General features: G+C 59.6%; 2 long non-coding RNA genes across 3 annotated transcripts; one reads left to right on the top strand and one right to left on the bottom strand.

The window, feature by feature from the left end:
* Nucleotide 1: 1 nt before the first annotated feature.
* LOC128312069 (uncharacterized) lies at nucleotides 2-27,931 on the top strand. 2 transcript variants are annotated; one of them, XR_008290863.1, is made up of 3 exons: nucleotides 2-185; nucleotides 622-871; nucleotides 27,490-27,931. It is a non-coding gene; the product is annotated as an uncharacterized LOC128312069 (long non-coding RNA). The 2 variants fall into 2 exon arrangements; XR_008290862.1 differs by lacking the exon at nucleotides 27,490-27,931 and adding an exon at nucleotides 1,178-1,619.
* Nucleotides 4,784-26,511, bottom strand: LOC128312073 (uncharacterized). The gene is made up of 2 exons (XR_008290868.1): nucleotides 26,284-26,511; nucleotides 4,784-5,314 (listed from the first exon to the last, which is right to left on the bottom strand). It is a non-coding gene; the product is annotated as an uncharacterized LOC128312073 (long non-coding RNA).
* Nucleotides 27,932-27,984: the final 53 nt, after the last annotated feature.

The following is a 27,984-nucleotide window of genomic DNA, read 5'->3' as shown; positions in this document are numbered from 1 at the left end:
CAGCGCCCGAAAGGGCTCATTCCTTTGGACATCTTCGCCTGACGAACATGTTCTCCTGTTGTGTGCCCGTGTCCCGCGGCTGCCGGCTCAGGGGAGCCCGTGGCCGCGACGCTTCCCGACCCTGGAGACAGTGGGTCAGGTCGTGCACAGGACGCCTCAGGTCTCTAGCTCGCAGGGACCCAAAGGTACCACAGGGAGACCCAGACACATCCAGTACAGCCCGACACCAGTCTGATCTGACCTGTGCGGCCCCATGTCCCCCAGTGTGTGTGTGTGTGTGTGTGTGTGTGTGTGTGTCTGTGTGGATGGAGGGGTCGTGTGTGGAGAGTCCATCTAAGCAGGTGCAGGCTGATGAAGGGGTCAGATGCCTGGGGGGGCGGGTCAGGCTCACATTCGGTCAAGGCTGGTTGGGAGGGACAGGGTGTGCTGGGGTGGCCCTCTTGTCCCCGATGTTCATCCCGAGCCCTGTAGGTGGATGTCACTGTGTCCCAGGCACAGGTCTATGCACACTCAGGTCTGTGTCCGATCTGGGAGCCACAGTGGAGAGGGTGGAAGGACACTGAGGATGGCCGGGCACGGCTGTGATGTCTCCGGGATGGCCGCGGGTCACTGTCTTTACAGAAATCAACCGATGAAATCGGGAAACGTCTGGCCGAATCCCGATACACCTGCCCTACAGAGTTGTGCGTGTGCCCCGTCTCCCAGGAGGGCCACCTTGGACCGAGGGAGAGAGTGGCTGCAGGGAGGTCTTGGGAAGCAGAGCCTGGAGTTGGCCTGGGAAGGCCTCCTTCACCGCCCCGGCCCCCCCACAGGGTCCTGGTTCACGGGTCCTGGGATCAGGACCCCGAGCCCCCGGAGCCAGAGCCCGAGGGTGAGAAGGCTGGGGTGGGAGATGTGTGTTCATGGGACCAGGGCGGTGCTGGGCCACCCAGGGAGGAGCCCCCGGGGGCTGGTGTGGGTCCAGGAGCAGACTGAGAGCCAGGGCTGCGGACTGCAGGGGGCAGAGGTCCTGGTGTGGGTCCCTGGCCGCGGCTTCTCGGGAGGCTCTGGGGTGAGTTGTGTGTCTGCAAAGGCCCCTGGAGAGGGCATCGCTGTGTGGGGGGCAGAGGGGAGCCTTCCCTCCTCTCACCCTGAGGCCTTGGAGCCGCTGCAACCACCACTATGTTTCCTTCTCAAGAGTCCGGGGCAGGAGCAGAAGCCGGTGCGACTCCAGAGCCCGACCCAAGGGCATTCTGGTCCTCGGCGTCTTTGCGGGCAGGGGTGGAGTCTGGAGCGACTCCTGCAGGGGCTGGAGAGCCAGCTGGTGACCTGGGACCTGTGCTGGGACAGCGGGCACCTGAACAGAGTCAGCTGGTTCCTGCTTCTGCTCCCCACACCGTTCCGGCCACCGCCCTTGTTCCCCTATGGATTCCGGCCACAAATCAAGGGCTCAAAGGCCTTCGAGGGGTGTTTATTGTATTTCTAATTGTTGCTCCAGACCCAGTCCCCGACCCCTCCACCAGAATGACTCTTCCTCTTCTCCCTTATCCTTTCTCTCCTCTACTTTTCAGGTGGTACATTATTTGTTCATGGTATGTTTAAAATCCACATTAATCTGCAATAAAAATTTATTTACTTTACGTTGTGCAATTCCTGAGCACGGGGCACGCTCACGACGCTGTGAACCACGCCACAGAATTTTGCTGCAGAGTATCTCGATCCCCAAGGGTCACCGTGTACCCAGAGCCCTCACTCCCCATTCGTGCCCCCTCTAGCCCCTGGGAACCCCCAGTCTGTTTTCTCTCCGTGTTCCGTTACGTACTCTGGAGGTTTCCTTCCAGTGGAATCTTGTAAGAGATACCTTTGGGTCTGCACCGACTTTTCAGACGGGACAGATTCATTTTTGTACTCTGTGGCTGTTTGAAATAGACTTTTTCTCGTTTGATATTGAAATCACAATGGATTAAGGATTGGGTGGGATATGGAGGCCCCTTCCGTGACAATGGGCACGGTCTCGGGGTGGAGACCCCTGTGCGTGCTGTGACACCACAGCCTGAAGCCAGACAGGACACGGCTGTTCCTCCCGTGGCCCCAACAGAAACCAGGAGATGCAGAAGGCCGGACGGTCACACCACAGCGGGGAGAGCATCCCTCACGACCCAGGGCCAGAAGGTTCACAGGCCTCTGGGCCAAATAATGTGCCAAAGGCAGTGCGTTCCCCGGGATGGAGGCCAGACACGTCCCACTCCAAGGGGAGGTGACCCCCACGGGAGCAGGCGTCAGAGATGCGGGGCGTCCCGGGGAGGGACTCGGTCAAGTGAAACCCGAGGGAGGCAGCGGTGGTCACCTTCAGACGGGCAGGTTTCTGGTCTAGGGACCGGCAGCCCAGGTGACAATGTGAGGAAGCAGAGGCCCCAGCCGATCCCCAGCGAGAAGTCCTTGTCCTGCAGGGGACCGGCTGGCCCAGTACTGGGAGAGCCCCCAGAGCCCGGGATCGGCCCTTCCCCAGCGCCATGTGGGGCCCCAGGCAGGTTGGTCAGCTCTGCTCCCCTGATTCAGTGGGTAGGGGCCCTCGGCGGGTGGTGGGATCTCTCAGGAGGAGGGACCCCGAGCCCCAGGACGCCAAGATGCACGCCTGCGGGTAGGACAATCCAAAGTCAAGGAGATGGGCTTCCTGACCCAGCTCGTCTAACTAGTGACCCAGGCTGTGCTATTAGCCTTGGTGTCCCCATCTGTGACATGGGGACGTAATGGGCCTTCTAGGTGTGTTGGCGCATCCCCTGAGACATGAGGTGGAATCGTGGCCTGGTGCCTGGAGGACATAAAGGGCCACCTGGGAGGCTGTCCCAGAGTCCCCCAGGGCACAGGATTCCAGAAGCCCCTCCTTGGCCCCTGCCTGCTGTCCCCCTTCTGGGAACACTCAGCGTTGTTTGCGGAGGACGTGAAGATGATCCAGGAGGTCAGCAGGTCCCACGTGGAGGAAGGTGAGCGCCAGAGGGACAGATGGACGTGTCCCGTGCCCACTTCCAGTGCCCGAGCTGTGACGCTCTCTGACCTGACCTGGTGTGGACCCTGCTTCTGTGGTTTCACTCCCTCCCTCCTTCCCTCCCTCCTTCCGTAATTCAGTCGGGGATCTCAGGTGCCTGCCATGTGCCGACCACCTTGACCTCATCGGTTTGCACGACTCAGCGGGGTCCCCCACGTGGCATCTTCCTTGGCATGGGCTGAATGTTCCTGGCCGTGTTCCCTCTGGCGAGTCTGGGAGGGAGGCCTGTGCTCATGTTCCCGGCAAGGAAACACGAGTCCAGAAGGTCCAGACGACCTGCCCCAAGTGCCAGCGTGTGGAGCCTGGACAGAGGCTGGTCCCTGAGCAGAGGAGGACTTGGGCCCACGCAGCCCGGAGGAGGAGGGGGAGCACCGTGGCGGCCTGGAGCTCAGGGCTTCTGGGAGACGGTGTCCTAACCAGACTGGCTCTGTCCCCAGCGCCATTGGGGTATCCGCGCTCCCTGTGGCACGTGGCCCTGGCTGGCAGGAGAGGAGGTGCCTCTGGGGCAAGACAGAGCCCTCAGGCAGAGGGGAGGGTCACAAGTGCTCCCCAAGGGGCACGTGGACTCGGGTGCCCAGAGGTGGCATCACTGGGACAGCAGTGCCTGCGGCTGGGGTCCCCATACCTGTCCCCTCCTCAGGCCCAGCAAAGGCCCGTCTGCATGGCGTTTACCCCCAAACACAAAGTCTGGGCCAGGAACCACCCTCTTCAAGGCCTTGCCCCCATTGTCTCTGCCCACCTCAAGTTACAAAAATGGACAATAGTTCAGGTGGCGGTGGATGCCCAGATATGTTTGTGTTTCTGACCCACGTTGTGACGTTGCTGTGTCCGGCCGGCCGTGGAGTCGCGGAGAAGCAGGTGGAACATCTGGTAGCCACCAGGACCCGGCCCTGCAGGGGGCGGGGCTTGGCTCCAGTCGAAGGTTGGCGACCCGCCCACCGTTCAGTTCTGCAGCCCCCGCTCCCCGAGCCTCATCATTGCTGCTCCGTGAAGCTGCTACTGTTTGCTTTTCGGGGCTGTGACTTGTCTGAACCGCGTGAGGTCTGTTTCCTTTGTTGTGTGTGGCCCCTGGAGTCTCTGTGCGGCCAACTCAGGGGTCACTCAGCGGCCGGGCAGAGAGGTCGCCCGCGTCTCTAAGTTATAGAGAGGAGGTTCCCACAACCTTGCCCTCGGGTTCGAATAACGTTGGGGTGGCTCAGAGAACTCAGACAAGCCTGTCACCTCCTAGATCGCCCGTTTGTCACACAGGACAGCACTCGGGACCAGCCGGGCGGAAGGGATGGGGAGCACAGGGCAAGGTGCAGAGGAGGCTCGGAGCCCCCCTGCTCTCTGCCCATCATCTGTGCTTCCTGACCGATCGGGTCCTTCCTCCCAGCTCGTCTCGTAACGCCAGCCAAAGACCCTGAGGGCAGCCAAACTAACCCTCAAGCAACAGGGACGGACGTCCCTGACGTCAGTAAGACCCCGCGGGATTGGCCCCAAGACAGCGATCGACCCGACCTTCACTGTCCACCTCAAGTACCCATGACCATTGTCCTAGATTGTCCTCATGTAAAATCCTAAGAAACAAATAAAACTTCACAAGGGGGGGGGGCACCTGTCATGATCTCGCAGCTTGTGAGTTCGAGCCCCGCATCAGGCTCTGTACTAACAGCTCCGAGCCTGGATCCTGCTTCCGATTCTGTGACTCCCTCTCTCTCTGCCCCTCCCCTGCTCATACTCTGTCTCTCCTGTCTCAAAAATAAATAAACATTAAAAAAATTAAAAAAAGAAAGAAAAAGAGAGAGAACCACCACCAGGACTGTCTGCAGCACCTTGAGATGTCAGCCCCCTGTCTTCCCGGTGCCGGCCTCACCGAAATGGATCCTTTCTTGAGTCACCACCCTTTCCTGTGTCTCTCTGCCCTTGGCTTTTGTCAGCGGTGAGTGGCCGAACCTGGTCTGTTGGGACCCTCGAAGCCAGTGCCCGTGCACACTCGGGCCCCGTGACAGTAACCGAGTATGTCACACTCTCTGCTCTCTCCACGTGTTCACCAGTCGGATGGGCGTTCGGGGAGGCTTCATTACACGGGCACGATTGATTGGATCACTGGTCACTGGGGACTGAACGCCGTCTCCGGCCCCTCTCCCTCCCCAGAGGTGGGGGCAGGGGATGGAAAGTTCCAGCCATCCAATCGCAGGGTTGGCTCCCCCAGCAGCCAGCCTACCTCTCAGGTAGAGTCCAAAAGCCACCCATGAACACAGCAAAAGGCAGTGTCACGGTTTTCATCACTCGGGAAATTGGGGAAATCTCTGCCAGAAACAGGGGCGAAGACCAAATATATATTTACCGTGAAGCACGGTATCACGGTGCGTATTCAGTGGTGCACAACCGATGCCCAGATCTTTTGCATCTTGCAGAACCGGAACTCTATACCCGGTGGACAACAACTCCCGGTCTCCCTCTCCTGCCCAGCTCCCCAAAACCACCCTGCTCCTTCTGCTTCTGTGAGGCCGACCACTCTACATACCTCATCTCATAGAAGTGGAACCGTGCAACGTTTGTGTTTTCGTGACTTGCTTAGTTCACTTCGCATCCTGTCCTCAAGGTTCACCCACATGGCAGATGTCAGCAATTCCTTCCCGCTGAAAGCTGGGTGATGAACCAATGCACGTTCCTACCACATTTTGTTCATCCATCACTCACTGGTGGAGGTGGACGCTGGGGGTGCTCCTGCCTCTTGGCTGCTGGGAATTGTGCTGCTGCAACTTGGGTGTGCAAATAACTCTTCACAATCCTGCTTTCAATTCTTTGAATGTGTATCCAGCAGTGGAATGGCTGCATCATAGGGCGGTTCCATTTTTAATGTTTGAGGAAACACCACACTGCTTTCCAGAGCGGTGGCAGATTTTACTTTCCCACCAACAGGGCACGAGGGTTCTGATTTCTCCACATCCTCACCAATACTGGTTATGTTCTGGTTTTTCTCTTTGCTGTTTATAATAGTAGCCCCATCCTAGCCTGATCGGGGTTGGGGGGGAAGTAGACTCAAATTGTTAAAATCAGGAATGAACGTGGAGACATCACTACCAACCTTACAGAAATAAAGAGGATTATAAGACGATACCACAAAGAGTTTTCCACCAGCACATCAGACAACCTAGATAAAACGGGTCAATTTCCGGGCGCCTGGGCGGCTCATTCATTAAGACTGACTTCGGCTCAGGTCATGATCTCACAATTCGTGTGTTCAAGTCCCACATCAGGTGAGCTCAAGCCCCACTTCAGGTAAAACACAAGTTCCAGTGAGCCCCACTTCTCTGTCTCTCTCTCTCTCTCTCTCTCTTTCTCTCTCTCTCGCTCTAAAAAAACAACAACAACAACAATAAATTCCTAGAAATAAAAACACTACCAAAAGCAACTCAAGAATAAATAATAAATCTGAATAGACCTATAGTAAGAGATTGAATCAGGAATCAAAACCCTCCCAACAAAGAAAATCTCAGTGCCAGGATTCACTGCTGGTTAATTCTACCAACGATCTGACAAAGAATTAACACGACTTGTCCCCAAATTCCTCAAAATGAGAGGAGGGGACACTTCCTAATGCATTGACCATTGTTATCTTCTCCCTGGGGAATATTGTTCTCATGGTTTCCTTTAGGTATTTGTGCATATTTGAAATAGTTGGTTTTAAGTAAGTCTAGACAGTCTAATGCATGAGCTTCCTCAGGAACGGTTTCCGTCAATTGCTTTGTTTTCAACAGTCTACGGGGTCCATGTTCTTGTTTCTTTGCACACCTCAAAAGTGTTTTTTAGTTGGGGTGCCCGGGTGGCTCAATTGGTTAGGCATCCGACTTCAGCTCAGGTCACGATCTCATGATTTGTGAGTTTTGGTCCCACATCAGGCTCTCTGCCGTCAGCACAGAGCCCACGTAGGATCCTCTGTCCCCCTCTCTCTCTGCCCCCCATTCATTCTTTCTCTCTTTCAAAATAAATAAATAAACTTTTTTTCAAAAGTGTTTTGGGGGAGGCACCTGGGTACGTCAGTCGGTTAAGCGTCTGACTTCAGCTCAGGTCATGATCTCATGGTTTGTGGCTTCGGGCCCCACGTCAGGCTCTGTGCTGACAGCTTGGAGCCTGGAGCCTGCTTTGGATTCTGTGTCTCCCTCTCTCTCTGCCCCTCCCTACTTGCGCTCTGTCTCTGTCTCTGTCTCTCTGTCTCTCAAATAAACATTAAAAAAATCTTAAATGTTTTTTGTTGAAAATTGACATTTTGAATAGTATAATGTACAACTCAAATATCAGTCTTCCCCTCCAGGGTTTACTGGCACAGCTCGCAGTAGTTGCCACTGTAGTGACTTTTCTGAACTAATTGTGTAAAATCTATATTCCTTGTCGTGTGTGGTCACCGAAGTGTCTGTTCTGTGAATGTAGCGTTCTTTGGGCAGACATTTCCTTAAACGCCCGGAACCACCACCCCCCCCCAAAAGAAGAAAACAACCTCCAGTCTTTACAGATGGGGAGGAGATGGTCTGCAAAGATCAGGATACACCTTCCACACCACCCAGGCTGTTTACAATTCTGCCTTGACCTTTACTTCCTAATTGCAGAGTCTGACAGTCACCAGAGGGGAGAGCCGGGGCCCTTCTCAGGTCTTTCCTGAACACGCACCCAGCCCATGCTTGCAAGCGTCCTAGAGGCTCAGGAATAATGGGCCAGAGGTTCTAGGTCCTTATTCCCTAAAGCTCCTCACCACTCGGCCTTTCTTCCAGTTGTTCTGCTCGGTTCAGCCATTGCCTTAGGCAACCAAGACTAACATATGCCTTGAAATGTTTTGAACAGTTAGTGCCCTCCGGTAGCCACCTCACCACTGGGAGAGTTGGTGGCCAGCAAGAAGTCACAGATGACACCAAGGGTCTGGACCTGGTGTTTCTCTCCTGACATGGGGACACCTACGGGAGGAGCAGGTACCTGACACGGACAGGTGGCAGGGGAGGCCCGAGGCCCCCAGGGGTGTGTGTCTGGCATCTGGACTGAACAGTTTGGTTCCGATGGGGTGGGATCGGTGAGGCCCAAGGGACGGGGCCCCGGGGTCCTTCAGGCTGAGGAGGAAGATGAGGGGAGCACAGGGGACTGAGAAGGCTCAGGTTAGGATATCCAAGACCAAAGAGCTCCCATCCGGATCCTGATGAGCTTCCAGAGAAGTTCTGTGTGTTTGTGTGAGGGAGAAACACAGAAGAAGAGGGAAAGCGACACGACTTCGTGCTTTTCGAGCTGCTGGAAAATCCGATCGCCACTGAGTACAGAAAACCCTTGACAGAATCCAAGACCATTTCGTGATACGAACGCTCAAAGCAGAAACAGAAAGGAACTTCCTGAGCCCTCCTACAGGCCACCTGCGAACCAGCCACAGCTCCTGTCACCCGGAACGGAGAAAAGACTGGAAGCCTTGGCCCCGAGGTCAGGAGCAAGACGGACGAGGCCCAAGCCCCGGCTGCAGCCCACCCTGTCCCGGAGGTCTCGGCCGTGTCGACGAGGCAACAAAGGGGGATAACAGACATCTAGGTCGGAGGGAATGAAGGAAAGCCGTCTCTACTTGCAAACCACATGACTGGGTATACAGGAAATCGTACAGAATACACAGAAAAGCTTCCAGAAGTAATAAAATAGTTCAGCAAGGCTGCAGGATACAAGCACAGTGCCAAGAAAGAAATTGTACGAGACAGTAAACTGGTGCAGCCAATGCGGAAAGCATCATGGAAGCTCGTCAAGACATCGAAAATAGAAACACCATGTAGCCCGGCAATTCCACTTTCGGGTATTCATAGGAAGAAAACGAAACACTCACGCCAAAAGATATCTTACCCCCGCCCACCAGCATTACTTACAGAGTCAAGACGTGGAAGGAACCCGAGCGTCCACGATGGATGGACGGAAAAAGAGGATGTGGGAGTGTGCGCACACAGAAACGTACATATCATAGAATACTAGTCAGTCATAAACAAGGAGGAAACCCGTTTGTGACAACACAGAAGAGGATATTATGCAAAGTGAAATGTGTCTGACAGAGAAAAACAAGTATCACATCTCCTTTGTAAGTGGGATCTTAAAAACAGAGCTCAAAGAACTCACAGATCGAGCGATCAGACTGGTGGTTGCCAGAGGCAGGGGCTAAGGGATGAGCGAACTGGGGAAGGTGGTCGAAAGGTACAATCTGCCAGTGATAAAATAAATAAGTCTAGGGACATGATGTGCAGCGTGGTCAGTATAGTTAATACTGTATTGCACGTGTGGAAACTGCAAAGGGGTAAATCTGAAAAGTCTCTGTAACAAGAAAACATATGCAACTACGTGTGCAGATGGACGTTAACAGGACCTGCTGTGTGATCACTCGGCCATACACACAGCTACCCAATTATCGAGGTATATACGGAATTGACTGAATGCCACGCGTCAGATAAACAAAATCAGGGTGCCCGGGGGGCCCAGTCAGTTAAGTGGCTGACTTGAGCTCAGCTCATGATCTCACAGTTCGTCGGTTCAAGCCTGCATCTGGCTCTGTGCTGATGGCTCAGAGCTGGAGCTGCTTCAGATTCCGTGTCTCCCTCTCTCTCTGCCCCTCCCCCACTTGCACTCTGTCTTTCTCTCTCCCTCTCAAAAAGAAACACTAGAAGGAGGTGAACTGAGAGACAGCATCACGAAAGCTAGAAGGCACCCTATTGAATGGGACAATGAATCGGCTAAGGACATATATCCTAAGAGACTTGCATGTGGAATGCATATTAAATCTTACAACTCAATAGGAAGAAACTGCGCATCCAATTTAAAAATGGGAAATTCAGGGGCGCCTGGGTGGCTCAGTCGGTTGAGCGTCCGACTTCGGCCCAGGTCATGATCTCACAGCTCGTGAGTTCGAGCCCCGCGTCGGGCTCTGTGCTGACCGCTCAGAGCCTGGAGCCTGCTTCTGCTTCTGTGTCTCCCTCTCTCTCTGCCCCTAACCCACTCACATTCTGTCTCTGGCTCTCTCAAAAATAAATAAACATTAAAAAAAAATTAAGAAAAAATGGGAAATGCAGCTGAGGAGACATTTCTCGAGAAACGATAAACAAGTGACCAACAGTGTTCCACATCGTTCTTTAGGATGGAAATCCAATCAAAGCCACAATGAGATACAAGTGCACATCCACCAGGATGGCTGTCATTAAACAGATGGATATTAAGAAGTGTTGGCAAGGATCCGTAAAAGTTGGGGTCCTCCTCCTTTGCTGGCAGAAATATAAAGTGATGTAGCCCTTTGGGAGACAGTGTGGCCATTTTTCGAAACGTAAACACGGAGTATCCGTATGATCCAGGGATGAAAACCTGTGAAAAGCCTGACCGTGAACATTCACAGCATTGCCACTCACACTTGCCCAAAGGTAGAAACACCCCCAATGTCCATCGACTGCTGAGTGGATACAGAACACGGCCTATCTACACAATAAAAATGATTTGAAGAACATTATTGGGCTTGAGACCGACTGAAATCCCGGTCCATGCCGCACTCATGGGGAACCTTGACAACATCAGCTGTATTAAAGGAGCCTTCGGAAACCAGCACATCTGTGTTATTCTGTGTATAGAAAAGGCCCAACACAGCCTCCCTAGCTACAGCTGGGCACCTGCTACCAGGTCATTACAGGAAAAATGACCTCAGGTGTGCCCCTGCCCCCGGGCCCCGAGGGGGTCAAGGGCAGTGGTGGTGGACGGTGACCCCCTTGGTGCCGAGGATCCGCCTTCTCACCTGCTGGATGACAGGGGTCCCCGATCCTCCACGGAGGGACGGAGGTCTCCAGCCGGTCCTTTCGTACACAAACAAGGACAGTGCAAGACAAAGGCCCGGGGACAGGCAAAGGATCCCCGGTCCCCCAGGGCGGCTGGGCAGTCGAAGGGCACCCAGACCTGCCCCGGCACCAGAAAGTCCTAAGTGGACTCTGGGCACCGGTTGAATCCCGTGCAAGGGCTGCAAAGTGTGGGCGGGCACGGGTCGCCCTGCAACCGTTTGTGCACACCCAGTGCGCACGACGAGGTCCCACAGCGGCTGGAGGAACCCTTCCAACACCCCCACGGACGTGCGCCCCGCGGGACCAGGAGGGGCGGAGTCTCCGGGGCGGGGTGCGCCCTCCCGACCGGGTCCAGGGACGCGGCTGGGTCTCCGGACTCGGCTAAGTGAGGACGAGGCCCGCGACCTGAGCCCCAGCCTCCCTTCCCCTGCCTCAGGCGTGCGTCTCCTCCCCTGCCCTGGTTGGAGGGCCCCAGTCCTGCCCCAGTGTCCCCATCCCTGCCTCCTGCTACCCTCCAGCCCTGCTGAGAGCCCACACTGCCCCCAGGCTGGGTGAGCGATGTGGTTCCACCTCAGGCCCTCAGGGACAGTTGGGAAACAAGCCAGGAAAGGTGGGCACTGGCCCAGGGCCGCTGTAGGAAACACCTGTGCGCTCACTCCTCTGTCCCGGCTGTTCCTGGCCATGTGAAATTCTGGAACGGAAGGTTGGGCCAGTTTCAGGTGGAATACAAAATGTAGACACTGCGGGGAGGGCTGAGACCCAAGAAACACAGCAGGTTTCCGGGGGAGATGTGCGTCCCCCGACATCCCCGCCCCTGCCAGGCGGCCCTGCCGCCCCAGACCCTGCACGCCAGCCACGGTGTCTCCCGCCGGGGTGCTGGCCGGGGTCCAGCGTCTGCCATGACCCTAATTGTAGAGGATCTTGTTTCAGGAAATCTACAACAGGGTGTTCTGCAGACATCGTGTGTGATACCTTGTTCCAGGTACTGGCATATTTCCGACAGGATGTTAGAAATGAGAAAAAGAACAGTGATGGGCCCGGGGACATCCCATAATCCCACTGCTGACCTCCACCTCCCCTGGCTCCCAGGTGGGTCCTGGGCGTTTGAGTCGGCACCAAACTGGGAAAAGGGTGCTTGGCTTTCCGCGGCATCGCCCTCGGACGCCCCAGTGTCGTGGCTCCAGGGACTGACCGGCTAGAGGTCACCTGCTTAGCCCACACACGTGTCCAGACGGGCAGGCTGCAGGCCCCGGGCGCTTCTCCCTGCCCCTCCGGGTCCGCTCTGTGCTGCCCCTGCCCCTCGCCTGGGGGCCGTGTGGACTCCGCTCCCTCCCGCTACTCCCTCTGCCGCAGGCCGGCGGCCACCACGTCCCCAGCCAGAGAGGGAGGGCCGACGAGAACACCCGCAAGCGACGTATTTCTGGCGTCTGTGCCCGGCTCGAGCGGCACCCGCTCCGGTCAGCTCCATGCGCACACACCCCGTCCCGTCCCCAGCTGGATTCTCAGCCCTCAAACTGTGCCGGGTGAGGAATAACACTTCACATCTCGCTGACTCACTGGGACCGTCCCAGAGCCGCATGACGCGGGCCCCGCTGTTGACAGAGACAGATGGGAGCCGCAGCCCGGTGTCCATTCACTCATCCCCGCACGCGTCAGCACCCGTGTCTGTCTGCTGCTGTGTGCAGGCACCCGCACACGATGGTGAAGCCCAGACACCACCCCGCCCTCGAGCTCACAGCCTAAGCGGTGGGACGGCGTCTCCCCCACGGTCAGCAGCTGGGGGCCACAGAGGCAGAGCATCCCCACCCTCCCCAACCTGCAGTGACCCCCGACTCCTGGCCCGACATCCGGCGCCCTGCGTGAGCTGGCCCAGACGCCCTCCCCCGTTGGCACCCCTCACCCCACTCTGGCCTCCCTAGGGCCTTCCTCCCCCAGGGAGCCCACGGAGCCCCGGCCCCTCAGAGGCCCCTGCTGCCACCGCCCCTCCCATGGCCCCCACCCAGGACGTCCTCATCTCCAGGGTTGGAGCCTCCTCAGGCTCCCGTGCGAGCTCAGGCTTTGGGTCGGATTGTCTGTGAGGCAAACCCATAATAGGGCCATGTCCCAGCCCTGTGACCCGCAAGCTCACGTGGTGGGTGTCAGAGCCTCATTTTCTTCGTTGAAAATGGGGTCTGTGACTCCCATCTCAGGAAGGTGAGCAAGAGGCACGGGGGTCACCTTGCTGGGGGAGCCCCAACCCAGGACAAGACCTGTGATGGTCAGGGCAGGGCTCCATGAGGGTGAAGACTGAGTCTCTTGTTCCCGTTCATGGCTGGACTTGGTCACTCAGAGCTGAGTGCCCTTGATCCCGGGGCCGCAGTTCATGTATAAGAAGGGGTGAAGTCAGTGAACACCCCGGGGAGTCCCTAGCAACTCTAACCACCCCCAACACTCAGACATCCCCACGACGTGCCCCCTCCTTCCTGGGCTCCCTCCCACCCCTCTGACCCGGCCAGGGCTGCAGCCAGGGACAGGCTGCCCCTTGTGTCCCCGGTTCTGGCAGGAAGACCGCGGGAGGAGGTGGAGAGAAGGAGGGGGAGGCGGGAGGTGACAGGCCGATCCTCTCCTTGCCCGTACTTGGTGTCCACCGTCTCTTCCAGGCCCCCTGCCCCGGCCGTGTACCCAGCTGGACCCTGGGGGGGAGCGTGGGGTCTGTGACAGCTGGGACGGTATAGGTACATTCGGCGACCCTCGTGTACCCGTGTGTCCAACCCACCAGGCCCTCAAGTCTGCAGCCCACTGGCTGGGGTGAGGCTGATCCGAGGGCTCACAGGATTTGAGGTTACAGGGCAGCGGTCTGGACGCAGGGTGCACACGGAATCAGAGGCACGGAGCCCCCCGGGGAGGGCACACGGCCGTGCCAGGCCGAGGACACGAGACCCAGCTGCCCTTTACTAGGGAGGCCTGTGTGCGTGGCACATCTCCTCTCCATCCACCCAGGAGGAGAACCTGGGCCCTGTCCACGCTGACGTCACTCCACGCTCAACCTCAGGGCCAGGTGGGAGACTGAGGCCAGGGACCGGCCTACGATACGTGAGGTGGGCAGAGTCCAAGCAGTGGGGGTCTCCGTCCTAGGCCAAACTCAGGCCTCCCCTGGGGTTCGCCCTGGGAATGAGACCCCTGAGATCCCGTCGGATCCCTATCAACCCCATACGAGGTGGGGCTGTTATATCTGGATGTCCCCACACCGTACAGGCAAGCACACACACAAACACACAGACACCCACGCACACTGACCACCCGGCAGCGGCTCAAGGGGAGTACACCATGGAGGGGGAGGTGACACCGGGGCAAGAAGAAGGGGAGTGGAGGCAGCTCTGCCAAGGGGCAGGGGTGCCCAGTGGGCTAGCAGCACGACCAGGGCTCATACGTGGGGTGGGGAGACGTGCCAGCCTGATGGCCAGCGGGGTCTCCAGGGTACCCAGGGGGCTGTCTGGGCTGGGCACTTCCCCGGGTCACACGGAGAAGACGGGGTTTGGGGTCCTGTGTCCACCACCAGCCTGGAGCTAGGAGACACCCCTCTACTGGTAGGGGGTTATGGGACAGGCCTCAGCTTGCTCCTGTGTAAATTGGGCTGCATAGATGTGGTGGCCCAAGGGTCCCACAGGCTTGTCTGCTGGCCCTGGACCTCCACCCCTGCCTCACGATGCCTCTGGTCCTGGGAAAATGCTTTCTCCTCCCTCAAGGTCCTTCTGAGCAGAGAGCATCCTGGGGGCTTGGAGGACCGAGGACCTGGGTGGGCAGCACGTGGCCGAGCAGCGGACCCTGGTGTGGGGACCGAGGTCAAGACCCTCCTTGTCGGAGCCCCGGGGCCTCATTAGGAAGGGCTTCCAGAGGTAGTGCCCTGGCTGGGGTGAGAAAGCCTTAGGAATGAATGGGGCACCGGGACGGGAGAGGTGGAACGGCGGACAAAGGAGGCTTCTGAAGTCCTCACATCGCCCCTGGAGCCCGCAGGTCCTGCCCCTGTGCCCCTCTAGGGCCAGGGAGGGCTGCTGCCTTGACTACATCCAAACAGAGGTGTGTGTTTAGTTTTCTGGTTTCCAAGCCTGGGACTGTCATGCCGGTGCTGATCACCAGGGGGCAGGCTGTGTCCACTGTGCTCAGTGCAGCCTCTGGAGCGGGAAGGGACGCTCACGGGTCAAGCTGGGCGTCCCTGCCCCCAACCCAACATATACCTCTTACTATTAGTCTGCATGTCCACAGCGTGAGCTGCTCAGAGGCAGGTAGGGACTCTGAGATCCTCTCTGGATGCATTCAGCTCCTGTGCCTCTCACCCCGAGCAGGGGCTGTTGATCCCGGGGGCCAGAGTCAAAGGTCCCGTGAGGTCCCAGCCCTCCAGGAGCTCACAGCCCGGAGGGGGAGGTGCATCAAGGCACAAGAGCGAATCCGTGTGAAAGGAAAAACCAACAGTGTCGGGAAATGAAGCGGGGTGAAGGAAGGCGGCCAGGGGCCCCTGGGTGGGGTGGGGGGGGGGCTCAAGGCCTCCAGGGTGGCCCTGATGCTGGGACCCAGAAGGACAAGAGGAGCCAGTCCCGCACATGTCTGCAAGCAGTGTGCTGCGGGGAAGAGCAAAGCTGCAGAGACTCGGAGGCACAGAGGGTTTGTCCGGAGAGGAGGAGCCAGTGTGGCCGGAGAGAGCTCGGGAGGGAGGAGGGCGGGCCCAGCCCCCAGCCTGGAGGATGTCCTGTTGTCTGTGCTGGGGGACACATTCACCTTCCTTGGACCACCTCACACTTTCTGTACCAGTCTCCCGGCTCAGCTCGGCTGGGAGCCTCAGCCCCACGGTCACCCAGGAGGCCAGGGCTGCAGCCTCAGCTGAGGTTTGAGTGGGGCAGGGTCCGCCTCCAAGACTTCGACCGGGCACGTGCTCTTGGCAGGATTCGGCTGGGACTGGGGGGTCTCAGGACTTCTGTGTCTCAACCCGGAGCCTCTGCAGGTTCTTGGCCCTGGGCCTCCTGGGGCAGCTTATATTATCTGCTCTTGCTTCATCAGAGAGAGACACACACATAGACACACACACTGACACAGAGACAGGGAATGGACCCGGGAGAAAAGGAACGCGGAGACACCACAGGCTTTTATGAACCAGCTTGGAAGCGACACCCATCGTTATATTGTCTTCCTCAGAACCGGTCACACGGGCCTTCCAACGGGGAAGGGAGGGGATGTCACGAGGATAAAAGAGGCTGTGTCAGTAAAAGAGGGCACATGTCAGAGATAGAGACCCTTGGGCATGCTGTGACGCCACAGTCTGATGCCAGTCAGGACAGGGCTGGACCTCCCGTGGCCCAATCACAAACTGGGAGATGCAGAAGGCTGGATGGTCACACCACAGAGGGGAGAGCATCCCTCACGAACCAGGGCCAGAAAGGTTCAGAGGCCTCTGGGCCAAATAATGCACCAAAGCCAGTGCGTTCCCCGGGATGGAGATCAGACCCGTCCCAGTCCAAGGGAGGCGGCCCCCATGGGAGCAGGCGTCAGACATGAGGGGCGTCCCGGAGAGGGATCCGGGCAAGTGAAACCCGATGGAGGCAGCGCTGGTCGCCTTCAGACAGGCGGGTTTCTGGTCTGGGGACCGGCCGTCCAGGTGACAAGGTGAAGAAGCAGAGGTCCCCAGAGACAGCTATGATGGGCTCCCGTCTCTGGGAGAGAGTCCTCAGGCAGAGAGGAGGGACCGGGGACTCCAGAGGGACGAGGCCAGCCTGCCGGGAACCAGCCCCTCCGGCTGCAGGTACACCCAGGTGCCAGAGGGGACCTGAACGGGACAGCGGTGCGTGGCCGGCCTCGCTTTCCCCACCCAAGGCCAACGTCTTCTGCAGCCCTTGCCACTCCGCCCCTTGTCTCAAAACAAAGTGGTCTCTTCACTCAGGTTCCCTGGTGCCCGTTCAGGACAAGGATGCCTCCCGGGAAGAAAGAGGAGAGCTGGCGAGGCTCACCCAGCCCGGGGGCCCTGGCAGACAAGCCAGCACTCGGCCTGTGGACCACGGCCCTCTCCTGCCCCCACCGGCACCGTCTGCCCTCTGTCCGCTGACCCCCACCTCCCAGGAGACAAATCCAGCCCGAAGACCGCCTCGGGGACGGCCTGGGAAGCGCAGGGTGGAAGGACAGGTGAGGGAAGACACAAGGGGTGTTGTCGACTCCCAAATCTGACGACCGACGTCTGGGAGGCGAGAGGAAGATGGGAGGAAATGCAGGGTGTGCATTTGCACGTCTTCCTAACAGGAGAGGTGAGTGGGTGACCCAGGGACTCGGGCAGAGACCTGACGCCTTAAAGGGAGCCGGGAGGAGGATCCGAGAGAACCAGAGCAAACCCACAAAAGCACAGGGGCGGCGGGAGGTGCAGGAGACATACGTGTGCGGGTCGTCCAGGGCCCCCACCCTTCGCTCTGTGTGTGTGTGTGAGTGTGTACGATGGTTAAAAACCTTGGTGAATATGGCTTATGTGTCTTCTTAGGGTGAGGAGGGCCATGGGGACGGCGCTCCCCCTTGCTGGCTGTGGGTGAGAGGCCGTACCACCTCCTGGGTGGGGTCCGGGGTTGCTTTGGGATCCAGGTGCGTGCACACAGCAGGGAGCAGACAGGGTGCTGAGGGCAGGCATGGACGCATCCACAAAGGAACAAGGACAGAAGCGGTTTCTGTTCTGGGCGGTGGGGCAAAGGCTGTTAGGGTCTTGTGCTTGGATTTGGGGAACTGGGGCTGGCAAGGCACAGCTGTCCCGGTGACGCCCCCTCAGGGCACCCGAGTCCACCTGCCCCTGGGAGAGCACGGGCGACCCTCCGCTCTGCCTGAGGGCTCTGTCCTGCCCCAGGGGCACCTCCTCTCCTGCCAGCCGGGGCCTGCCTGCCACCTGGGAACTCAGGTCCCCGAATGCCCTGGGGACAGGGTTGGTCCGGGTAGGACACCGTCTCCCAGCGGACTTGAGTGCCAGGCCGCACCGGTGCTCCCCCTCCTCCTCCGGGCTGGGTGGGTCCAAGTCCTCCTCTGCTAGGGGACCACCCTCTGTCCAGGCTCCACACGCTGGCACTTGGGGCAGGTCGTCTGGACCTTCTGGACTCGTGCTTCCTTGTCGGAACGTGGGCAGAGGCCTCCCTCCCAGACTCGCCAGAGGGGACACGGCCCAGGAACATTCAGACCCTGCAAAGGAAGATGCCACGTGGGGGACCTATCAGGTCGTGCTCACTGGAGAGGTCATGGTGCTCAGCACACAGCAGGGACCTGAGTTCCCCAGCTGACTTAGGGAAGGAGGAACAGAAGGAGGGAGAGAGGGAAACCATAGATGTGGGGTCCACACCAGGTCAGGTCAGAGGTCCGGTCAGAGGGCGTCACAGCTCGGGCCCTGGAAGGGGGCACGGGACACGTCCTTCTGTCCCTCCAGCGCTGACCTTCGTCCACGTGGGACCTGTTGACCTCCTGGATCGTCTCCACCTCCTCTGCAAACAACGCTGAGTGTTCCCAGAAGGGGGACAGCAGGCAGGGGCCAAGGAGGGGCATGCGGAATCCTGTGCTCTGGGGGACTCTGGGACAGCCTTCCAGGTGGCCCTTTATGTCCTCCAGGCACGAGGCCACGATTCCACCTCATCTCTCAGGGAATGTGACAACCCATCTAGAAGGCCCGTTACATCCCCATGTCACAGATGGGGACACCGAGGCTAATAGCACAGCCTGGGTCACTGGTAAGATGACCTGAGTCAGGAAGCCCATCTCTTGACTTTGGATTGTCCTACCCGCAGGCGTGCATCTTGGTGTCCTGGGGCTCGGGGTCTCACTTCCTGGGGGACCCCACCACCCGCTGAGGGCCCCCCCTTAACTCAGGGGAGTAGAGCTGACCACCCTGCCTGTGGCCCCACATGGGCTGGGGAAGGGCCGACTCTGGGCTCTGGGGGCTCTCCCAGTATTGGGCCAGCCGGTCCCCTGCAGGACGAGGACTTCTCGCTGGGGATCGGCAGGGGCCTCTGCTTCCTCACGTAGACACCAAGGCTGCCAGTCCCCACACCAGAAACCTGCCCGTCTGAAGGTGACCGGCGCTGCCTCTCTCGGGTCTCACTTACCCGAGTCCCACCCCGGGACGTCCCGCATCTCTGACGCCTGCTCCCACGGGGGTCGCCTCCCGTTGGACTGGGACGGGTCTGGCCTCCATCCCGGGGAGGAGGGATGCTCTCTCCTCTGTGATGTGACCGTCCGGCCTTCTGCAAAACCTGGTTACTGTTTGGGCCACGGGAGGACCAGCCGTGTCCTCTCTGGCTTCAGGCTGTGGTGTCACAGCACGCACAGGGGTCTCCACCCCGAGACCGTGCCCATTGTCAGCGAAGGGGCCTCCATATTCCCACCTAATCCTTAGTCCATTGTGATTTCAATATCAAACGAGAAAAAGTCTATTTCAAACGGCCACAAAGTACAAAAATGAATCTGTCCCGTCTGAAAAGTCGGTGCAGACCCAAAGGTATCTCTTACAAGATTCCACTGGAAGGAAACCTCCAGAGTAGGTAACGGAACACGGAGAGAAAACAGACTGGGGGTTCCCAGGGGCTGGCGGGGGCACGAATGGGGAGTGAGGGCTCCGGATACACGGTGACCCTTGGGGACCGAGATATTCTGCCACAAAATTCTGTGGCGTGGTTCACGGCGTTGTGAGCGTACCCAGTGCTCAGGAATTGCACAATGTAAAATAAATAAAACTTTTTATTGAAGATTACTATAGATTATAACTAATGAACAAATAAAGTAACAGCTAAAAAGTAGAAGAGAAAAAGTACAAGGGAGAAGAGGAAGAGATATTCTGGTGGGGGGTCGGGGTCAGGGATTGGAGAATAAATTTGAAATAAAATATAACAAAAGTAAAGTAAAGTAAACACCCCGTGTAGGCCTTCAGGCCCCTGATTTGTGACTGGCATCCATGTGGGAGCAAGGGCGGGGGCAGGGGCAGGGAGAAGGGCGTTGACAGGGGCGGGGGCAGGGGCGGGGAGAAGGGCGTTGACAGGGGCGGGGGCAGGGGCGGGGAGAAGGGCAGTGGCAGGAACAGTGTTGGGATCAGACGCAGGAATGGTGGAACCAGGAGAAGCGGGAGCAGAAGCAGGACCCAGCTGACTCTGCTCAGTTGCCTGCTGTCCCTGCACAGGTCCCAGGTCACTTGCTGGCTCCCAGGCCCCTGCAGGAGTCGCTCCAGACTCCACCCCCGCCCGCAGAGACTCCGAGGACCCCGATGCCCTTGGGTCGGGCTCTGGAGCCGCACCGGCTTCTGCTCCTGCCCCGGACTCTTGAGAAGGAAACAGAGTGATGGTTGCAGTGGCTCCAAGGCGTCAGGGTGAGAAGAGGGAAGGTCCCACCTCACACTAGCGCCAGCCTCTCCAGGGGCCTTTGCAGAGACACAACTCACCCCAGAGCCTCCCCAAGAAGCCGCGGCCAGGAACCCACACCAGGACCCCTGCCCCCCTGCAGGCCGCAGCCCGGGGCTCTCAGTCTCTGCTCCTGGCCCCACACCAGCCCCTGGGGGCTCCTCCCAGGGTGGCCCAGCACCGCCCGGGCCCCGTGAACACACATCCCCACCCCAGCCTTCTCACCCTCGGGCTCTGGCTCCGGGGGCTCCGGGTCCTCATCCCATGACCGGTGAACCAGGACCCTGTGGAGGGGCCAGGGCGGTGAAGGAGGCCTTCCCATGCCAACTCCAGGCCCTGCTTCCTGAGACCTCCGTGCGGCCACTCTCTCCCTGGGTCCAGGGTGGCCTTCCTGGGCTACGGTGCACTCGCACAACTCTGTAGGACAGGTGAATCGGGATTCCGACAGTCGCCTCCCGATTTCATCGCTTGTTTTCTGTAAAGACAGTGACCCGCGGACTGCCCAGAGACATCACAGCCCCGCCCAGCCATCCTCAGTGTCTTTCCGCCCTCTCTCCCCGCTGCTCCCAGATCGGACACAGACCTGAGTGTGCACAGCCCTGCGCTTGGGACACAGTGACATCCACCAGCAGGGCTCGGGATGAACCTTGGGGACGAGAGGGCTACCCCAGCACAACCTGTCCCTGCCGTCCAGCCTTGACAGGGGTGTGAGCCTGACCCGCCCACCAGGCATCTAACCCCTTAATCAGCCTGCACCTGCTCAGGTGGGCCCTCCACACACGACCCTTCCTTCCACGCACACACAAACACACACACACACACACAGATGGGAGGGGACGTGGGGCCACACAGGTCAGATCAGAGCGGTGTCGGGCTGGACTGGATGCCTCTGGGTCTCCTGTGTTACCTTTGGGTCCCTGCAAGCTAGAGACCTGAGGCGTCCTGTGCACGACCTGACCCACTGTCTCCAGGGTCGGGAAGCGTCGCGGCCATGGGCTCCCCTGAGCCGGCAGCCGCGGGACACAGGCACACAACAGGAGAACATGTTCGTCAGGCGAAGGTGTCCCAACGGATGAGCCCAGTCGGGCACTGTCTCCAGAATGTGGGTGCCTGGTGACCCGGGTTCCAAGTTCTGTTGGGTTCTCTTACCAGGGAGGTGAGGTCACTTCCTGGGGTCCCCTTACCCGGCTTCCTGCTCCTACAAGAGCCCCTCCCAGGCTGCAAAGGGCTCTCCTCCAGCCCTGTCCCTACAGTGACACCAACACAGCCAAGACACGTCCCCGCGAGGCCTGGTGCAGTCGGTGCCGCGGGTTTTGGGCCACAGAGCTGGGTTCAGACCTGGGTTTTCCCCCTGACCAGTGCTGGGACCCTGCATTGTGCCTCCTGGGGCCCCCGGTCACCCGTCTGCACAGTGGGGTCCTTCTGGCATCTACTTGTAGGGGCGCCATCAGGGAGCCACCTGTAGACACGTCCCATGCCTGCTATCCCATGAGGCTCGTGGGCACACGTGGCCGGGGAAGGACGAGGAACGGGTAGGCCTGGCACGGAACACACTCACGCGGGCCTGGGTCCTCTTCGGGTCCCGAACAGCCACCCCTCCTGCCTGGGTCCCAGGCCCAGGGAAGGTGGAGGTGAACTCTTTCAGACCCTGTGCCCACCAGACACGCATGCCAGGGGCTCCATTACATTTGGGCTTGGGTCTCAGCGCCTGGTCTGGGCCTGCGTGCTTGGCGGTCCCCACTGTGGCTCCCAGCCTTCCTGATTCCTGGTCCTATGTGCCTCTGTCACCCCCTCCCCTCCCGGGTGGACGGCCCGTGTGACTGGGTTCCAAGGGCTAGAATAGGATGACCGGGTGTCATTTCTGAGCCGATTCATGGAATTTCTGGTTTCCTCTCTCGTGGGTCCATTCTCTGTCCCTGCCTCGGACTCTGTCTCTCTCTTTGTGTCTCATAGGCGCAGGTCCTGTGGGCTCCAGGGTCCAGGTGACAACCCTCAGAAGCCTCCCTTGTGGCCCGTGTCCCTCCCCTGGCCCGGTGCTCAGGTCCCTCATGAGGCCTCCTCTCCCCAGCCAGGGCTCTGCCTGGGGAACCACTTCCTAATGAGGACCCGAGGCTCCAACAAGGAGGCTCTTGACCTCGGTGTCCACATCAGGGTCCACTGCTTGGCCACGTGCTGCAAACCCAGGTCCTCGGTCCTCCAGGCGGCCAGGCTGCCCTCCACTCCAAAGGACCTTGAGGGAGTAGGAAGCATTTTCCCAGGAGGGGAGAACAGAGGGCCAGGGATGAAGATCCCAGGACACAGAGTCGTCTATGAGCCTGTGGGACCCTTGGGACACTGTCGACGCAGCCCAGTTTAGGAGGAGGAAGCTGAGTCCTTCTGTGCCGTAGCCCCATCCACACTTCCTAGTTCCATGGGCTCAGCGTGGTGGACACAGGACCCTAGACCCCGTTCTACCCTAGTTCCTGTCAATCCCCCCGGACACTTGTGGACCCCCTGACCCTCAACCGGCACATATCCCCTCCCTATGTGGTGGGTCCCGGGCTATTGCCAGGAATCCTGATGTCCCTGCCCCATGGCACCACTGCCTCCAACCTTTCTCTTCTTTCCCCCGTATTACCCACCCCCTCCCAGTGTGGACTCCCCTCTAATCTCCAGTTGGACAGTCAGAATATGTGTGTGTGTGTGTGTGTGTGCGTGTGCGTGTGTTTGTGTGTGTGTGTGCACACGCCTTTCTGGAGATGCCCAGAGGTCACAGCCTCACACGGATGGGGTGCATAGGGACCCCCGAGCATCTCAGGGGCTCTCATTCCCAGGGAGAACCCGATGTGGGGTAGAGGCTGGCCTAGGATTCGAGACCAGCCCTGCTCCTGGACCCTGCACACCTCACTTGTCCTAGGCCAGTCCTTGCCTCTCCTGACCTCAGTGTCCCCCCCTGTCCCTGAGGGTCAGACGGGGAAGTGCCTCAGCGTGGGTGTGGCCCAGGCTCGCCCCCGGGGGTAGGTGGATGGGAGGTGCCCCGGGGACACAGGCCTTCCTCTCCAGGGTCAGCCGGGTCTGTGTCATGGCCACGTGTGCCCAGGGACCGGCACCCATCACCTGTGGATGATCCAGAGGTGACGCTGACGTGCATGAATCCAATCGCTCCCCACCTGGCTGGTCCCCCATGTTCCCACCTCCCCCAACTACTCTGGAACCCCAACGTTCCTGAGCCCCAGAACCATGGCCTCCCCATCCAGGCAAGCCTCAGGATGCGAGGCCAGGTGGGTTGGACATCTGCGGACACGACGGCCAGTGACTACACCCATCTCACCCGGCTGGCCTGGACCGCAGACTCCACCCCGGGGTCCAGGTGCTTGGACCATGGGGCATGGCTGGGCCAGGGCTCCTGGAGGCAGCAGTGGAGGCCAACTCAGGGCAGGGAGAAGTCGGACCGCCCCTTCCCCTTCTCCTTTCCTCCTTCCGCCTTGTCTTCCTGGCAGGACCTTGGACAGAGGTCCAGCCTGTGCCTGGCTGCAGCCCTGGGCGGAGTCAGAGGGTGGGAAGAGGCCCTGGAGGCCAGGGGGCACCGCCAGGAAAACAAAGTGTCAGGGGGCCACTTTAACTGGCCATCCCCCAGGCACTCAGTGATTTCAGCCCTTTGTATACATGAGCTGTGACCCTGGGACCAGGTCCCGGCCTCTTCCTCACCCCAAGAGGCCTTCATCCTCCCCAGCCAAGGCCCGTGGGTGCCCGGCCCTCCCTCCAGCCCCAAGAGGTCCAGCTGCTCCACAGGCTCTGCATCTTTCTCGGCTGGAGCCCGAGCAGCCATCAGGGGCCTGGATCCGGGCCCTGGAGCCCCTCAGGGAGGACAGGTGAGACCGGGCAATAGCCGGGAGAGGGTCGAGTGGAGGCTCCTTGAGGTCATGGCCTCCTGCTCAGCCCAGACCCAGGTGTGTGCTGACCCTTGGGCACCTGGACCCCAGCTGCCGGGCAGGCTCGGGGACAGAGACCACAATGTGGCTCCTGGTAGCTCACAGGTGTCCCTGTGTCCTGTAGTTAGACCTGTCCTACCATCTGGACTCCCTGCTGGTCGGCCAGCAATATCTGTGGCCAAAAGGAACAGGCCACCGTCAAGGTCTGGGAAGAATGAGTGGCCAGGCACAAGGGGAAGGATCACCCTCGACTCGGGGGTCCCTGCCCGGGCTGGCAGGGGCTCCGGAGGTGGTATTCCAGCTCTCTGCTGACCAGCCCTGTGCCCAGAAACAGCTGCCTCCCTTCTCTGGGCCTCACTCTCCTGCTCTGTGAAATGGGTGATGCAGACTGACCCCTCCCATGGCAGGAACAAGGCGGGACCCCAGGGCCCGGGCTGTCCTCCCGGTCCTTCCCAGAGACTCCAGGGCCTGAGCAGGCGGTGGAGATCGGATACGTGCAACCCCAGGTGTCGTGGGCTCCTGCCGCGAGGTGGTCCCGTGCGCGCCGTCACATGGTCCCGGTGCACCTACGCAGACTCCGCCTGCCTCGACCTTTGGTGGGAGCACCTCCCGGCCCCCAAGGCTCCCGCCCCACATCCTGCCCAAAGGTGGGAGCCAGGGGCCACTCTAGCCGGAATGGTGAAGCTCCTCCTCCAAGCGCTCATGGAACAGTCGGGAAACTGAGGCTAAGAGAGGCAGGGACTGGCCGGGGACCCACCAGGTGAGCAGAGCCTAGAGGGGCTGGGGGAGGTTTCGGGCTCCTAGGCCAGGGCTTCACTTTCCATGGGGTTTTCGAGGGAATGAGAGCCTCTAAGATCACGGAGGACCACTGAACCCATCCCATGTGGGGTCCTTTCCTCTGGGTATCCCCGAGTGGGCATAGGTCCACGCAATTGCATGGAAACACATTCCCCGCCCCCCAGTAAGTAATCCTCCACGTGGGGGTCAAAGGATGAGTGGACCCTGGAGGTGACAGGCAGTGGGGGAGAAAAGTGGTGTGGGGCGGGGACATTGTCTCCAGGGAACATGCCCATGAGGGGAGCCACGCCAGGCCGATGGCCAGGGGATCCCCAAGATGCCCCTGTGTGTATCACAGGCACCCCCATTCTAGAGAAGCACCCCACTCAGCTCCCGTGGTTGGAGACCTTCGAATGCGCAACGTGTTCTCATGCTGTATCCTGATATCTCGAGGCTGTGGTCTCAGGAAAGCCCACAGGGAGAGCCTTTTCCCACTTGCAGTCGGTGGGTCCGGGCTCACCCCCGAAGCCTCTGGTCACGTGCCCGGAGGGACGCAAAGGTGACACCGGGAGGCCCAGGACTGGCCGGTCTAGCCTGACACGGCCCTGATCCGACTGGTGAGTCGCACAAGCCTCCCTGTGTCTGTGAGTGTGTGTGAGGCTGTGTGTGTTTGTAAGGATGGGACGTGCGGGGGAAGCCACCCAGAGGAGGAGCAGGCTGTTGGGAGGGTCATGTCCACACCCCAGGTCAAGTGTGACTGGGAGGGACAGGGTGAGTTGTGTAGAGCTACAGACAACAGGGACACATTCTGGTGTCCGTCCCCGAGCCCGGCCGGCCGCTGGGGTCCAGGTGCCCTACGGGTCGGCACACACCAGGGTCTGGGCTGAGCAGGAGGCCATGACCTCAAGGAGACTCCACTCTGCCCTCTCCTGTGTTCCGTGCCAGGCGCACCCCTTCCTCATCCTCCACGGCCACGTGTGCCCACGAGCCTCATGGGATAGCAGGCACGGGACGTGTCTACAGGTGGTTCCCTGATGGCGCCCCTACAAGTAGATGCCACAAGGACCCCACTGTGCACATGGGGAGACTGGGGGGCCCCAGGAGGCACGGGGTCTGTGCAGGGTCCCAGCACTGGTCAGGAGGAAAACCCACGTCTGAACCCAGCTCTATGGACCCAAAGCCGTGGCACCGGCCGCACCAGGCCTCGCGGGGACGTGTCTGGGCTGTGTTGGTGTCACTGTAGGGACAGGGCATGGGGTGGAGGGGAGCCCTTTGCAGCCTGGGAGAGGCTCTTGTAGGAGCAGGAAGCCGGGTAAGGGGACCCCAGGAAGTGACCTCACCTCCTTGGTCACAGAGCCCAATTGAACTCAGAACCCGGGTCACCAGGCACCCACATTCTGGAGACAGCGCCCGACTGGGCTCATTCGTTGGGACACCTTTGCCTGACGAACATGTTCTCCTGTTGTGTGCCCGTGTCCCGCGGCTGCTGGCTCTGGGGAGCCCGTGGCCGCGACGCTTCCCGACCCTGGAGACATTGGGTCAGGTCGTCCACAGGACGCCTCAGGTCTCTAGCTCGCAGGGACCCAAAGGTACCACAGGGAGACCCAGAGACATCCAGTCCAGCCCGACACCACTCTGATCTCACCTGTGTGGCCCCATGTCCCCCCGTGTGTGTGTGTGTGTGTGTGTGTGTGTGTGTGTGTGTGTGTGTCTGTGTGTCTGTGTGGATGGAGAGGTCGTGTGTGGAGGGTCCACCCGAGCAGGTGCAGGCTGATGAAGGGGTCAGATGCCTGGGGGGGCGGGTCAGGCTCACACTCGGTCAAGGCTGGTTGGGAGGGACAGGGTGTGCTGAGGTGGCCCTCTTGTCCCCAATGTTCATCCCGAGCCCTGTAGGTGGATGTCACTGTGTCCCAGGCACAGGTGTATGCACACTCAGGTCTGTGTCCAATCTGGGAGCCACAGTGGAGAGGGTGGAAGGACACTGAGGATGGCCGGGCACGGCTGTGATGTCTCCGGGATGGCCGCGGGTCACTGTCTTTACAGAAATCAACCGATGAAATCGGGAAACGTCTGGCCGAATCCCGATACACCTGCCCTACAGAGTTGTGTGTGTGCCCCGTCTCCCAGGAGGGCCACCCTGGACCGAGGGAGAGAGTGGCTGCAGGGAGGTCTTGGGAAGCAGAGCCTGGAGTTGGCCTGGGAAGGCCTCCTTCACCGCCCCGGCCCCCCCACAGGGTCCTGGGTCACGGGTCCTGGGATCAGGACCCCGAGCCCCCGGAGCCAGAGCCCGGGGGTGAGAAGGCTGGGGTGGGAGATGTGTGTTCATGGGACCAGGGCGGTGCTGGGCCACCCAGGGAGGAGCCCCCGGGGGCTGGTGTGGGGCCAGGAGCAGACTGAGAGCCGGGGCTGCGGACTGCAGGCGGCAGAGGTCCTGGTGTGGGTCCCTGGCCGCGGCTTCTCGGGGAGGCTCTGGGGTGAGTTGTGTGTCTGCAAAGGCCCCTGGAGAGGCTGTCGATGGGTGGGGGGCAGGGGGGAGCCTTCCCTCCTCTCCCCCTGACGCCTTGGAGCCGCTGCAACCATCACTATGTTTCCTTCTCAAGAGTCCGGGGCAGGAGCAGAAGCCGGTGCGACCCCAGAGCCCGACCCAAGGGCATCCGGGTCCTCGGCGTCTCTGCGGGCAGGGGTGGAGTCTGGAGCGACTCCTGCAGGGGCTGGAGAGCCAGCAGGTGACCTGGGACCTGTGCTGGGACAGCGGGCCCCTGAACAGAGTCAGCTGGTTCCTGCTTCTGCTCCCGACACCGTTCCGGCCACCGCCCTTGTTCCAGTATGGATTCCGGCCACAAATCAAGGGCTCAAAGGCCTTCGAGGGGTGTTTATTGTATTTCTAATTGTTGCTCCAGACCCAGTCCCCGACCCCTCCACCAGAATGACTCTTCCTCTTCTCCCTTATCCTTTCTCTCCTCTACTTTTCAGGTGGTACATTATTTGTTCATGGTATGTTTAAAATCCACATTAATCTGCAATAAAAATTTATTTACTTTACGTTGTGCAATTCCTGAGCACGGGGTACGCTCACGATGCTGTGAACCACGGCA

Source organism: Acinonyx jubatus, chromosome D4 (genome assembly GCF_027475565.1).
Source record: "Acinonyx jubatus isolate Ajub_Pintada_27869175 chromosome D4, VMU_Ajub_asm_v1.0, whole genome shotgun sequence".
Lineage (NCBI taxonomy): Eukaryota > Metazoa > Chordata > Mammalia > Carnivora > Felidae > Acinonyx > Acinonyx jubatus.
The sequence above is the reverse complement of the archived record's forward strand: the minus strand, read 5'-3'. Positions and strand labels throughout refer to the sequence as shown.